General features: G+C 36.4%; 1 protein-coding gene across 7 annotated transcripts in view; it reads right to left on the reverse strand.

Moving 5' to 3' along the window:
• Peak1 (pseudopodium-enriched atypical kinase 1) overlaps positions 1-14,991 on the reverse strand; it is a 284,201-nt gene that overhangs the window by 128,186 nt on the left and 141,024 nt on the right. For 6 of the 7 annotated variants that reach the window (XM_005393487.2, XM_013518882.1, XM_013518878.1 and 3 more), the window contains one exon: positions 10,277-10,348. The exons of the other annotated variant lie outside the window; for it this stretch is intronic. The gene's annotated coding sequence lies outside the window, so the exon portion shown is untranslated. The remainder of the gene's footprint in view (positions 1-10,276; positions 10,349-14,991) is intronic. 7 annotated transcript variants of the gene reach the window in all.

Consider the following 14,991-nt stretch of genomic DNA (forward strand, 5'->3'; position numbering starts at 1 on the left):
GGCCCACACTCGGACCCAGGAGCGCTGCAGCTCCCGGAGAACTCGCTGCCTGGGCGCAAGGAGCGGGGGGCTCTCTCTCATTTCTTTAAAACCATTTAAGTGTTTAGAAATTACTAAAGATCACATACATTATATACTGGGGCTTCATTTTTCAAACCTTTATTATAAAAGTAAACACATAGCTATAATAATAGTAAAACTGACAACAACTTAATTTAGAGCCTAAACTAAACTGAGGGACTGGCACCTGCTGGACACAAGGTACACTTATATGGTAAATTAGCTAACACTGTTTTTCAATGGAAAATAACCCCTCAAAACCAAATTCTGTGGCCAATAAGCAGGTAGCAAAGTGTTTCCTACTGTCATCACAGAAATTAAAATCCCAGTAAGAGATCATATCACACCGGCAACGATGGTTTGAATGACAGTGTAACAATATCAAATGACCAAGGGGATGTACACTAACAATGAACAACGTGTGAAGGAAATTAAGAAAACAATTCCATTTATACTAGCATCAAACAAGATAAAGCAGGCAAAATTTAACCCAGGAGGAATAAAAATGCATGCTACAAACCAATACAGGCAGAAACTCACTGCTCTAGCAGAGAACTGTGTCCAAGGCCTCTCTCAAGGGTGCACAGGGGAGGAAAACTGCAAGCACCTCAGGGGCTGCCAAGGCTACACTATCCAGTTGGGCACTGGGTCGGGCACAATAGAATATGATTTATACCTGATTTCCACTCTCTGCTGAGACCCACCCAAGCCCAAGACCCACCCACCCCCCAAAATTTGCCAAGTTAGAGTTTGGAAGACAGCAGAGTAAAACAAGGGAACACATCACACCTCTCCAGGACCTGGAATTATGACACTTGGAAAACAACAACTTAGCAAAGACAAAAGGAAGAAGAGTTCCAGGAATCAAAAGAAGAGCTGACAAGAAAAGTAGAAACACAGAAAAACTGGAGAAACTGAAGACAATGCAAGGAAAAAAGAACAAGGCAGGCTAGAACACCAATTCTGGCTCCTGGGAACACAAGGTAAGCCCAGGGAGGGTCGGCAGCCCCAGGGAGAAACAGACTAGCTAGCAATTCTACTCCAAGAGAAGCCCATGGTGACTGCACACTGCAAACACAGTGTGGGTTTTACTCTGAAGGTGACTCCTCCTTCATGGCAGCTAGAGTTGGAGAAGGAACCCTGGCACTACTTGCCATGTTGGGAAGTAATTAACCAGCAGCCATTGTGGAAAGGGGTAAATTGTTTAAAACTGAGCTACAGAGCAACTACACTTCAGGGTTCCGGGGTCACCCCACCACAGTGACTGGGTGGGAGACAGCCACAGAGACAGTTGTGGACTGGGGCAGGGTGGTTACAAACCCCCTGAGAAGTGTAAGCAGTGGCACACTTCAGCTGAGAAGGAGAAAGAAGTCAGTTACGTGTGGTTTACTGAGGCGGGTAGGTTTGAAAGTGCTAGCATTAATTCCAGTGAAGTGCTGCTGCCTACTGCTTACTGGTGCTGCTGACCTGTTTGCTTTTTCCATCCGCCAATGTGACTGGGGACACACCTGGACTTAGACAACTGCCATAGCCTGTTGTGTACTGATAGAGGGGCTCTGGACCAAAGTCATCTTATGTGGAGAAGGACATTCTATACTCTTTCAATGTATTGCCTCAGGCCTGACCAAGCCCCGGAGACAACACTAGATGCTTTGCTGAGATATGCCCAAAGGAATGATAACATGATGGCTAACTAGTCAAGTCTCATTCCTATGATAATTGAGTTGTATTGCCCTTGCTAAAACACTTGATATCCTCGCATTGCTCTGCTGCCTCCTTTGTTCTTTCTCAATAAAAGGTTACTGAAAATGGTGATCGAGGCTGCAGTCCTAGAGGCTGTAAGACCCCTGATCCCAGAATTATGACTCTCTTGTTTTTCTTGTTTCTCTTACTTTTCTGTTCATCCGCAGGTACCTCATTCTCGGAACCTGTTTACCCTGGACAGAAATGGATTATTAATCCCACAACCTTACAAGTGCACAGCCTATAAAGCTAGGTGGTGATAGCTGTGATTTGGAGCACACAGAGAGACATAAACACTAAGAGCCACTGGAGAGAAAATAGTCCTAAGGATTGACCTCACCCAGTAGGAAAGACAGGTAGGACTCAAGCATACATACACACAAAAAGAGTGAGTGTGGAAACAAAAATAGGACCTAGTGAGAATCACTATCCCTTCTCCTTATCTGGTGGATTCTAACACTAAAGGCCCTGGAAAGAAACCATTAACCCATAGACACCGAGGAATTTTTGGACTAATTACACTTTTTCTTTCTTTTTTTCCCTATTTATTCTTTTTTCCTTTATTTTGCTCTTCATTTTATTTTTTTATTTTTCTTCTCGCATTTGGTTTTTTCTTACTTTTACCTAATTCAATTAACTTTCTTTTATTCTTTAATTGGATTATTTATCTTTTTTTCTTCTCATTTTTAAAAATTTTACTTCTTCCATTTTCCCTTCTTTTACTTTCCCTTTCCCTACTGCCTCCATTATATTATTATTATTATTAAGCTATGTTATTTAATTACACTATTTCTGCTCAATTCTTTTCTATCATTAATAGTGGCATAGTTGTTGTTAATTGGTTTTTACTGTATGCCAATATATGGTCTATCTTTGTCATCAACATAACTGTGGTTTGTTTTCTCCTTTCGGTGTGGTGCTGGGGAGCCCGCAAAAGAAGGCTGGACACTAAGAAGACCCTCAACAAAAGACCTTCATCCTGACTAGAGTGAAAAGAACAGCAAACATCAGAACATAACCAAACACAAGGACATATCATAGGTAGAGAGATTCTAACCAAAGAGATCTCCATTGTAGTGATAATGTTTCTACCTTAACTGATCTTCAACGTGCAGAGGAAAAACAACACAATATGGGAAAGAAAAGCAAAGAGATAGCTCCCCAAACCCTTAACTCTCCCAAAGCTAATCTCATGGACACTGAGGTAGAGGAAGTTACAGGTAAAGAACTCAAAAACAAAACGGTCAATGCATTTGAAGAGCTCAAAGGAGAAACACAAAAGCAAATTTCTAAGATGTTTAGTGAGGTTAAAGAGAATTTTATTAAACAGATAAAAGGACTTTACAAAAGAAATGTTCAACAAGCTTGAAGAAACAAACAATAACCTAACCAAGTTAAACAAGATAATACAAAATATGAATGACCAGTCTGTAAAAGATTAGAAATGAGGGGCTCAGTGGCACAAGTGCCTGCCTGGCAAGTACAAGTTCCTGAGTTTGATTTCCAGCACCAAAAAAAAAAAAAAAAAAAAAAAATAGAAACGATTTTTAAAAAAGCAAGCAGAAATACAAGATATGAAAAATTAAATAGAAAGAATGGGTAGCAGATTTGACCAACATGAGGACAGAGTATCAGAAATTTAAGATAAGGTGGATATAGCAGATACTAATCCAATGACAGCCTAAAAGCCACAAGATATCTTTCAAGTTGGGCCCATAGCTGCTAAATGATAAACAAAAACAAACAAAACCCAATATCAGAATGATGAGAATAAAGGAAAAATCAGAAGACAACCCAAAAGGCCTAAAAAATGTATTCAATGAAATCAGAAAATTTCAGCAGAAAATTTTCCAAATCTAAGAAAAAAATTCAATCCAAGCACAAGAGGTATATAGAACCAAATAACAATGGAAACACAACATGCAGTTCTAAGAGGAAAAGAATGAAAGCAGTTCTAAGAGGAAAGTTTAGAGTTGTGAATGTACATTAAGAGAATTCAGCAAATAAAAAACCTAATGATCCTAGAAAAACAAGTGCAATATAAATCTGAAATTAAAAGAAGAAATTATAAAGACCAGAGTGGAAATTAATGAAATTGAGAGTCAAAAAACAATATAAAAGATCAATGAATAGACATAATTCTTTAAAAGGATAAACAAGAGTAATTAATCTTTAGTCCAAACTTACCAAAAAAGGGGAAAGAAACCCTCCCATCAATGCAAATAGAAATGAGAAAAGTGAAATCACAACCACCAATGTGAAATCTAGAGGAGTATATGAAACTACTTCAAAAATTTACATTTCAATAAATCTAAAAACCTAGAAGAAATGCAGAAATCCCTAGACACATATGGATTACCAAAAGTGAACCAAGAAGTACTAAAAACTCTAAATACACCAATAATAGGCTATGAATAAAGGCAGTAATAAAACTCCTACCACCAAAGAAAAATCCCAGTATCCAATAGAGTCACTGTGGAATTCTACCAGAACGTCAGGGAAAATGTACCACCAATACCCCTCCAACTCTTCAATGAAAATGAAAGGGAAGGCCAGGCGTGGTGGCGCACACCTGTAATCCCAGTACTCAGGAGGCTGAGGCAGGAGGATCATTGTGATTTCGAGACCAGCCTGGGCTACAAAGTGAGCTCAAGGCCAGCCTGAACTGCATAGCAAGACCCTGTCTCAAAAAAAAAAAAAAAAAAAAAAAAAAGAAAAGAAAATGAAAGGGAGGGAGTCCTGCCAAACTCATTCCTAGAGGCAAGTTATTACCCTGATACTAAAACCAGTAAAAAGACCTAACACAAAACTACATGTGAATCTTCTTCATGAACATAGATGCAACAGACCTCAACAAGCTACATATTGGTGAACAGAATACAACAAATCACTAAAAAATAGCATACATCATCTTTGCCTTTATTCCAGGGATACAAGGGTGGTTCAATACACATACATCAATAAAAGTAATATATCACATAAACAGAAGGAAGGACAAAAATCATATGACCATCTCAATAGATGAAGAAAAAGCCTTTGACCAAACCCAATATCCCACTCATGATTAAATCATGAAAAAATAAATATTGAGGACTTTACCTCAACCTGATAAAAGCCATTTATGACAGACCCATTGCCAACATGCTAAATGGGGAAAAACAGAAACCTTTTTCCATTATGGTTTACATCTAGATGTCTATCATAAGCAGGATCTTTGGAAGTTGACTGAATTGTAGGAGTGTTATAGCTAACTTGCTGTTAGATATGCCCTGGCTAGAAGATGTGGGTCACTTGAGGCGTGACGTGGAAGGTTATATCTCCTTTCTGGGCTTCTCTTTTCAATTCCTGTTTCCTGTCTGCCATGAGGTGAGTAGCTCTCCTCTGGCACGCCCCTGTCCTAGGCCATTCTGACTTGGAGCCAGCCTACTATGGATTGAAACATAAGCCAAAATTAACCTCTTATCCTTTAGGTTGTGGGTACTGGGTACTGTGCTTCAGGGTCAAATTAAGTGACTAAGACAGATTCTAGTACCAGAGATGTGGGGGGTCATTGTTGTGAATACCTAACCAGGTGGCTTATAAGCTTTTGGACCAAAAAACTTAACATGCCTCACCAAAGACAACATACATCTGATGACAAAGAAGCATTATGGAAAAGGTGTTCTACATCATATGTCATCAGGGAAATGCAAGTAAAACAATAAGATACCACTGCACACTTACTAAAATGGCCAAAGTCCTTAACACAGAGGCTACCAATGCTGGCAAGGATGTGGAGCTTGCTGGTCAGAATGCAAAATGGTTGACTGTGTAGTTTATACATTTAAGTACAATTGTTCTTTTTTTTTTTTTTTTTTTGTGGTGCTGCAGTAGAACACAGGGCCTTGCACACACTAAGACAGTGCTCTATCATTAAGCTCCATTCCCAGCTCTGCAAATACAAAATGGTGTAGCCATATTGGAAGAGAGTGTGGCAGTTTCTTTAAAAATTAAATGAACTCTTACCATATGATACAGCAACCATACTCCTTGGTATTTACCTGAGAGAGGGGAAAACAAATGTCCACACAAAAAGTTGAGCATAAGTATTTTTGACAGCTTTACTCACAAATGCCAGGACATGGAAACACCACGATGTGCTCAGTAGGTGAATGGATGAACTATAGTACATCCAGACAATGAATATTATTCAGCACTAAAAAGAAATGAGCTGTCAAGTTACATAAAGATATGGGAAGAATTTAAATTCATATTATATTAAGTAAAGGAAGTAATCTGAAGAGGCCACATATTATATGATTCCAATTATAAGGCTTTCTGGGGAAGGCAAAACTTTGGAGACAGTAAAAAGAGATTCCTGGTTGCCAGAGATTAGAAGGAAGAGAAGATGAAAGGGTAGAGAACAGAGGGCAGTGGGAGCATTCTACATGATACTATAGTAGTGGATATAGGTCATTATACATTTGTCCAAATCCACAGAATGTAAAAAACAAAAAGCTAAACCCTGAACTATGGACTGTGATGGGTTATGATGCATCAGAGTTATCATCTATAACAAATGTACCAATTTGGTAGAAAATGCTGATAATGGAGGAGGCTGTGGATGTGTGGGGGCAGGGATTATATGGGAAATCTCTACAACTTCCTCTTAACTTTACAGTGAACTACTACTCAAAAAAGTGTAAATCTTTACACCAGGAAAATTTAAAAAGCAAGCAGACCACAAACCCCCTCTCTCTCTGCTCCACCTGCCCCAGGACCTGAATCGCCAGGTGTAGATAGTTTTACTGGTAAAGTCTACCAAATATTTAAAAAAGAAATCACACCAGTTTTAGACAATGTATTCTATAAAACAGAGAAGAAAGAAATACTACCTATACATCTTATTTATTTTAACTTTCAGATCTACCTTTCTTTTCTTTCTCACATACAGAACTCTCCACACCACATTTTTTGTAGCTATAAAGTCACTTAATATTAGCCAGGGATCTGCTACAACTTTGGTGGCACTAAAACATGACCATTAACCAGTGTTAAATTCATAAAATACTTACATAGCACAACACATTAAACTTTAGACTCTTGGTAATTAAACCACATAGGAAAGAGGACAAGACCCACATTCTACATGTTCAGAAATAGGTGTTCACTGTTCCCTATTTGGGGACTGTACACTGAGGCAAGAGGACACTGAATACTATGATCTGGAAATACATGTTGTCACATAAATGTCACATATTATACCACCTTCCTCCTAGGTGCCTCATAATTCTAGAATGGCAGGTTTAGCTGATACAAAATAAAGACACACAACACATTTATTTTGTGGAGCTATCCTACTCATTCTATGCATGTACTGTGATTCTGAATGCAACTCATTCTCAAAACCTGTCATGATCATCCTTCTCTTTAGACTGGATGACCCATCAATCTTGGACTCAAGTGCTACTTCTTTCCTGGTACTATTAGCTCTAAAGATGACCTGGACAGCAACTAATGGCTGTAGATACCCTACATGCAGTTTTCTTCTATAAGATGGAAAATACTTTAACTCTGTAAATTCATCATTAAGCTAAGTTGATATAATCGTAGGTTTTCATTTCAATCTTCTGAGGTGTGACCCAGAATAGGTGCAGGTGACTAAGAAAATGGACTCCAGCTCATGATAATGTACCCCAAAACTCTCATGATCAAGCTGTAGATGAAGAGCACAGTGGATGTGTGGCCAGCATGCACAGAAAAGCATCCCAGCTCATGACAGAGGTAGAGGGCAGCACAGCTCAACACTGCCTCCTCACCTGGAGAGTCCCCTGAGCAGCATGGAGCTGTAGCTTCAAAAATGGGGGCCAGACCCACAATGCATTTTATGAGATCTGCTTTGTCCTGCTGCCCAAACAGTATAAAAAATTTAATCAAAACTAGGCTAATGCTGAGTTCAATCCCCAGTTCTGGTGCAGGGGCCTCTGGGCCAACAGCCCTCAACCTCAAACATAATAAACACGAAAATCACCTATGTGATGTTCCAGTAATATGTGGAAAGAATAACACATCACAAATAAGTATGGTTCATTCTAGAAATACAAATTCAACAGTAAAAAAATCTATAAACCCATTATATTAACAGCTAGCTCAAAGAAGAAAATCCATACAATTATATCAATTGATACAGAAAATTTATTTGATAAAACCTAACATCCATCATAATGAAAATCCTCAGGGAACTAGGACCAAAGGGAATTTCCACAATATGATTCAAGGAAATCTATGAAACAACCTACAGTTAACATCCTATTTAATAGGGAAAAACCTCCTCCACTCTTTTGTTTCCTCCAAAAGAGGGAGCAAGACAAGGATGTCCATACTCTCATCATTCACAGTCTAAATATCCTGGAAGTTCCATATAGTATAAAAAGGCAAGAAAAATAAATGAGGTACACAGGTTGGAAAAGACAAAACTGTGCCATTTGTGTATCTGAAGATTGTAGGATACAAGATCAACATGTAAAAATCAATTGCCTTTCTAAACACAAAAATACATTAACAGATACAAAAATATGTAAAAATACCTTTCAGATCAGCTCCAAAAACAAACAAGCAAAAGAAATAAATCCTTGCACATGTAAATCTAAGAAAACAAGTATCAGAGCTCTAGGCTGATAAGTATAAAATACTAATTTAAAAAGTCAAAGAGCTAAATAAATGTGCCTAGTAAGTATTATACTAATCAATTAGAAGATCCAACATAATGTAGATGTCAATTTTCCTCAAAATGATCTATAGACTTAGTACAATTCCATCAAACTACTGCTTTTCTCACTTAACAATGTATCAGGAATATTCTTCTTAGCAATAAAAATTATTTTGCAGTATCATCTGAAATGGCTATACACTTTCACTTTCTGGATTTATCCTAAACTTGTCCACCCCTTTGATGTTTATTTCCAATATTTCTATATTCTAAATAGGGTTTGGAAAATATTTTTCTAATTTAATCATTTTATATATTCTTAAGACAAATTCTTGTAAGTAAAATTTTTGGTTTAAAGGGTATATATATATTCAAAATTTTGATATCATATTGTCAAAATCTTGTCTAGAAAGATCTTTAACTTTTAAATTTTGACTTAAAACTTACCTTCTCTGATTATGTCTTTTCCACTGTTTAATTTGTGCAGCTATTTGGTCTCATTAAATTACTGTTAAATTTATTGGACTATTACCAATTACTGCTTTAATATGACATCATGCCTCTAGGCTATCTGCTCACTAAGTGAATGTCTTTAAGGAAATCTAATAGAAGAGAAAATACACAGGGTGATAAATAGATGGGCTAGAAAATGGCTAACAAAGCTGGCATGAAGGTATTGGGGTTGTACGGATAATATGCAGTTTTCCATGAAAAGAGCCTATTCTAATTGTTTTTAGAGTTTCCTATTGCTCTTTGTGAGCCCAAGGAAACAGCAGTGGCTGCAGACAGGATCTGCATTTTCTGCATTATCTTTGGAATTAGTTACTAAAAAAAAAATTCAAGCTTTGAATTTTTTTGTCAAATTCTCCAAATCCTCAAAACTCATGTATGCTTTGTCTAGATGTCCATCATGCCTCACTTATGAAGCATGAAATTAAAGGCAACTAATGTATTCTGCCAGAAAAGTCTAAAAATCATTCAGAAACACTTGTGTCTTACTCTGCTCCAGAAATGAAACCACACGTTAAATAAGAATAAACTATCAAACTATGCATTTTGTGCATTTGACACTACCCACAAAGAATTAACTAGTACCAATTAGAACCAAAATGTGATTACATTTCAGTAAAGAAAGATTAACTAGCTCTGTTCATTATAAAAGTCAGTTTCAGAAGCCCAGCAGTGGGCACTGATTGTGCTGCCATTTGTTGTTCAGAATTATTTTTTGCTGAAACTGTTTCCCTAATTTTATTTCTGTGCCTTGCGTATATGATTTTAAAACATGGCAGCCCATGTATTGCCAGATTTCTGCAAACATTAAGCAAATACACTAAAGTAGCAGCATATTTTATACAACCACATGTCAGACTAAATTTAGGCCAAGAAAGAGAATAAACGCAACCCGTATTTGATTTATATTTGACGAACACAGAGATATAAGTTCCTGTTTTGAATGTCTACGTGTTGTTTCCATGGAAACTGCATAAACATTTTCCTCATAACATTCAGCCATCTTCATTCTTTACATCTCACTTCTTTCTTTCCACTCTCAGGGGAAAGCCTAATTTATTCCCCAGGAAAAATCAATCAATGATTTTCTTAATCAGTGGCATTTGAAGAGTAGGTGGCACAGTTCTTTTTATGGAAAAGCAGTTTCCACCAACGTTCTTGCTATGTGATAGAAGACTCAGCAAGAATAATAGTATTTGCTTTAAGGAAAGTGAGAGAATAAGTTTCAATAGATAATCCTTCAAAGAGATACGAGAATGTGCATTAGAAACTCACAGATGCTTGGCAAAGGTGATCACATGCAACTCCTACTTCTCTTTTCTGTGTGTATAGTATGATGGAGACTTCCTTTAAAAAAAAAAACAAAAAAACTCATTCTTACAGTTTTAACAGTCTTTGAAAAAATTCCTGATTTCTGTAGGTGATACAGACTATATAGAATGGCAAGCAGCTAGAAGCAAGAGAAAGATTATTCACTTTAAAATAGATCAAATAACAGCAAAAATGGAAAATGCTCAATTTGCATTCTTTTTGCAGTCATACTCTGGAATTCAACTGGTTTGAAACTCATTAAATTTGGTACTTGATGCATTATGATGCACACATTTTGTCCTGGTACTGTGTTTGGTATCCATGCAAACACTACAGAACTTCTTGTATCAATTGCCTCATGATTTGGTACATTTTTGGGCCAAAATAATTTGTTTGGTCCTCATCACTTTTAGTACTTGACACACCTCCAGGAAGCAGTGAACAGTGAGTACCAAGGTAGCGCTGTTTATCTTTTTTCTTGCCTACTAAACAGTCCTTGACCTTCTTGGGTTGTTCCTAATCTGAAGAAACATCATTTTTTCAACAATGTATATGGTGTTCTCTGTAGCATATTTTTATTTGCCCCTTATAATTGAGATTCCTTCTTTTCTTAGTTACTGAGGTTTACTATCATGAATTGATGCAGTATCTAATTACTGAAATAATCACATGGGGTTTTTTTCCTTTAAATTTGTTGACAGGAAGATGAGATCATGAGGGCTTTAACTTCCTCAGTGGATTAAATCACTGATGAGACTAGAATTTGATGGCATTATTGGAAGATGATGGAAATTTAGGAAGGTAAGGCCTTCCTAAGGGAGTGGGTCATGAAGGCGTGACCTCGGGACTCCATCTTGTTCTTGGCTCTTCCCTCACTCTCTGCTCCCTGGATGCCACGAGGTGAGCAGCTTCATTCCACTGCACCCTTCCCCCATGATGTTCCCTTTCAATATTCAAAGCTTTTACTGCTAATTATATTTGATAATGAATCAAAAGGTAAAATGTGTTCCTCAAATCCCCACTAACCTTCTCCTTCACAGCTGCTACAGGTCAGGTCCCTACCTCTTCTTCTATCATCCCTCACCCTAGTGCCTGACCATACTTGAAGCAACTTCTAAAAAGATAAACAGAAAAACCAGTCTGATAAACATGCTTTTGGGGGTTATCTTCTGTTTTCAAAGGTGAACTCTTCAGAAGCTGGAAGTAGTGGCACATGCCCATAATCCCAGCTCCCTCTGGAGGCTGACACAGAAGAATGGTGAATTCAAGGCCAGCCTGGGCCACTTGGCAATACCCTGTCTCAAAATAAACTATAAAAATGGTTGGGTATGTACCTCAGTTACTTGGCACATGAGCCAAGTAACTCCAGCATTGCCCCAGTTGCTGAGTATTCAGGTTTGATTGCAGTGCTGGCACTTTGTGATAAATAACTGCATTTTGGGTTGTAGTTTGGGCTGTCAGTCACTATCACTGCTTTACAGCATTGGCAACTCAAGTATGGAGGAAGAATTTTTACCACATTATATATTTATTTCTTGATCATTTACTCTCCCAGAGAATATGTCTGCTGCAATTATTTTTCTGTAAAAATCTAGTGCTGGAGTAAATGCAAGCCCATAGAAATAATTTTTTCTTTTTCAAAGTCTTAATATATTTGAAAAACTAAAGAATGATGGATTCATATTCTTCTAAAACACAATGTAGATTTAACAAGATAGTAACACATTAAGTAGCAAGAACAAAGCCACAACAGAACAGTATATCTCCACTGTTGACCTGAGAATGTCAATGACTCTTCTATGGTATATTTTTTAATAAATAAAAAAATTTATCTTCTGACTTTAAAAATACAAGATGACTGCAACACATTTAAGAATTCCCTAACAACATACAGAATATAAAATTAACTGGAGATCCAATTAAAGCCAATTCATCAATTCATTCATTCTTATTCTCTCTCATATAAATACTACACGTGCTTATTCCTTAAAATGTTTAATAACTGAGGTAAAACACACACAACCTAATATTCACCCTCTTAACTATCAACTGTATAGTTCCATTGTAATACATATATTACTTTGTGCAATCATCATTTCTATTCCTGAAACATTCTCATCTTGTAAAGCTGAAAAGCCATACCCTTTAATAACTCTCATCACTCCTTCCTCTCAGCCCCTGGCAACCACCATTCTTACTTTCCATCTCTGTCATTTTCACTATTCTAAATACGGTACAATTGGAATCATACAGTATCTCTCTTTTAGTGATTGGTTTATTTCAATAAAAATAATGTCCTCAAGGTTCATCCATGTTGTAGCATATTTTAGATTTCCTTCCTTTTCAGGCTGAATTTTATCTATCTATCTATCTATCTATCTATCTATCTATCTATCTACCTACCTACCTACCTACCTCCCTACCTAATTTTGTTTATTCATTCACCCATCAATGGACACTGAGGTTGCTTCTCCATTTTAGCTACTGTGAATAATGCTGTTATGAATTTGGATATTTAAGACCCTTACTTCAATTTTTTAGAGTATATACCCACATGTAGAATTGCAGGACCATAGGGTAATTCTATTTTTAATCTTTGGAGGAACTTCTATATTATCTTCCACAGCCATTATTCCATTCTACACTTCCATCAGTAGTGTACAAGTGTTTCAATTTCCCCACATCCTCACCAACACTAATTATTTTTAGTTTTATTAATAGTAGCCATCTTAATGGGTGTCAGGTGGGATCCCAATATAAGTTTTTTAATGAATTACTTTTTTTCTTTTTTTTATTTTAAAGAGTAGTAATGAATTACTTTCTAATGAATTAGGTGGGTTTTTGGGGGGGGGGGGTTTGGGGGGGGGTACTGAGAATTGAACTCAGGAAGTCATGCTTGCCAGGCAGGTGCCATGCTGCTGAGCTATACCCTTGTTTCCCCTAATATAACTTTGACTTTCATTTCCCTAATGACATGAGTGAGCATTTTTCATGTGCTTATTAGATATGCACATATCTTCTTTGGAAAATATCTATTCAACTCGCTTGCCCATTTTTTAATCAGGTTGTCTACCTTTTTGTTACTAAGTTTTAAGAGTTCTCTATATAATCTGAATATTAATCACATGTCAGATGTATGAGTTACATATATTTTCTCTCACTTCTCTCATTTTTTCCATTGATAGTCTTTTGAACAAGAAATTTAAAAATTTTCATGAAATCTGATTTGTCTGCTTTGTTATTTGTGCCTTTGCTATTGTATCCAAGAAATCACTGCCAGATACAATGTCATGAAACTTTTGCCCTAAGTATTCTTTTAAGAGTTTTATTGGTAGGTCTTGATCCAGTGTGGTAAGTTTTTATTTATGGTGTTAGGTAAGAGTCTAACTTCAATCTACGCATGTAGATATCCTATTTTCTGGCACTAATCATCAAAAAGACTGTCTTTTCCTCACTGAATAGTATCAGCACCCTTATCAAAAATCCTTTCACAAGTCAGGCATGGTAGCCCACACCTGTAATTCTAGCACTTGAGAGGCTGAAGCAGGAGGATCACCATGAATTTGAGGCCAGCCTCCTAAACTACATAGTGAACCCTCTCTCAAAAAAAAAAAAAAAATCATCTTGCCAAATAAGTGAGGATCTATTCTATGCTATCTCATTAATTTGTCTTTGTGCCTGTAACACAGTTTTATTTTATCTTAGGAGTCTTTTTTTAAATTTTATTATTATTTATTATTATTATTATTTATTTTTTAAAATATTTTTTATTTTAAAGAGAAAAGAACACAAATAAAATAAGAAAAACAAAGACAAAAACAAAACAAGACAATAACAATAAAAAATACAGAATTTCAAAGCAAGATGATGGGAAATTTACAATGACTGTTGTATTATATATTGTTATCTTTAAAGTAGCTGGTCATACAAACAGATATAGGCATGTAAGATTGATCAAACAATTAAACATTAACTGTTCCTTTCAATAAACCAATAGGAATTAGTAGTATGATTATCTTAGCTATTTTGTGTGTGTGTATACACACACACATACATATAATCTTTTTTTTTTCTTTTGGTACTGGAAATCAAACTCAGGACCTTGTGCTTGCCAGGTAGGTGCTTGTGTCCCTGAGCTATACCCACAGCTATACCCACAGAGTCTCTTTTGAACTTAGAACGTATGACTTTTCAAGTGTTGTTTCTCTTTTTCAAGATTTTTTAAGTATTCAAGGTCTCTTGAAATTCCATATGAATAGAAAGTGATTTTTTTCCTATTTCTGCAAAAGATGTCAGTAGGGTTTTCAGAGGGATTGCACTGAATCTATAGATCACTTTTGGTAGTATTGACATCTTAATAATTTTAAAGTCTTCTAATCCATGAACACAGAATAAGTTTCCATTTACTTATGACCCACAAAATTTCAGCAACATTTTATAGCTTTCATTGCACAAATCTTTCCCTTTTTGGTTATCTTCATTCCTGATAATTTATAGGATCTTAACTTCAATAACATACAAAACACTGCTCCTTCACAGTTCAGTCCCCAACTTCCTTGAATGTTGATTCTACAAAATCTTATCTTTAGAAACTTTGTGCCCCAAACATAAACTAATAATTCTTTCAAATAAATCAGTCTCTTAACTTATGTAGAATAGAAAATATAGTTACAAACTAA

This window comes from Chinchilla lanigera, unplaced genomic scaffold (assembly GCF_000276665.1).
Source record: "Chinchilla lanigera isolate Chin_1 unplaced genomic scaffold, ChiLan1.0 scaffold00049, whole genome shotgun sequence".
Taxonomy (NCBI): Eukaryota; Metazoa; Chordata; class Mammalia; order Rodentia; family Chinchillidae; genus Chinchilla; species Chinchilla lanigera.